The sequence below is a fragment of the Buceros rhinoceros genome, unplaced genomic scaffold, assembly GCF_000710305.1.
Source record: "Buceros rhinoceros silvestris isolate BGI_N320 unplaced genomic scaffold, ASM71030v1 scaffold7975, whole genome shotgun sequence".
Lineage (NCBI taxonomy): Eukaryota > Metazoa > Chordata > Aves > Bucerotiformes > Bucerotidae > Buceros > Buceros rhinoceros.
This window is the reverse complement of record NW_010411079.1, coordinates 3,646-4,797: the sequence shown is the minus strand read 5'-3', so window position 1 is coordinate 4,797 and position 1,152 is coordinate 3,646.

Here is a 1,152-nt window from a genome sequence, read left to right as displayed (position 1 = left end):
CACAGGCAAGGATTATTCTCTCAGCTGCTGGTGAAATAACAGCCTTGACTCTACTCCATGGCAACAGCAGGTCTTGGGCCTTGCCAACATCTCCTACAAAGGCTCAAAAATACAGCATAGCAATGGCTTCTGCTGCTCCACATCACGCTCTCACTCCATGTTGCAGCCACTGCTCCACCAGCTCCTGGCAACGCGCCCAGCAGGCTTGATGGGAAGGCAATCCAAAATAAGCGATCTGATCTTGACCACGCAGAAGAGCACGCATATAATTGCAAAACCCCGCGTTCAGTGAAACGCTCCACTTGCCAGGGGCTCCCCAGATGAAGTAATCCCAGAGAGAACTCCAGATGTGAGAGGGTGCATACGCTGCCCTCAGCCAGCTCTCCCTTGGCAGTTCTCGCAGACACAACGCTCTGAGTACAGGAAAGGTTAAAGCTCACAGGCTGCTGTAAAACCAGGCTGGGAAGGCTGGTGAGGGTATGTCCCACTTAATCTTGCAAAGGCAGAGGACAGCACAGCTGCTGCGTACTCACATGTGACCTCCCACCCCCCGCCCAGTTTGTGCTCTGCCGCTGCCAGGCCCTGGCCCAGGTTTGGCATCACGTGGCAGAAAGCAGGTCTAAGCCTTGGCTTCTTGCTTTAACTAGGTCATGCCAAGAAGTAGGGGGTTTAATGTGCTCTGGCACGAGGCTGCTGAACAGGTACAAGAAGCTGAGCCTCCCTGACTTGCTCTTTTATCTTCAAGTTTTTCAATCACCTAATTAGCTTATCCATTACACTGCAGGAAGCAAAAATGGACTTTCAGGTTCAGTTTTATTATGTTGTTTTTCTGTATTAAAAAAGAACTTCATTAAAACGTAGTAACAGAGGGCACTAAAAAATACAACCAGAAGTCTTGGCTTTGTTCTTTCAAACGTTGCAACAACTGATGTTTAAAAAAAGCTTCTGATCCCGTTATGCACACGCTAAGAGCAGACAAAAATAGCCAGCCTCTTACAGACAGCTCCTTTCCTCTCATCTCTTTTTACAGACCAGGCAGGCGCCTGTGGCAAAAGCAATGCAGAATTTCTTACATACAGTCTGCAAGTAACGTGGTTCCAAACATGTAAGCCAGAAATTCCCAGTAAAGAGTAATAAACCACACTTTTCCAG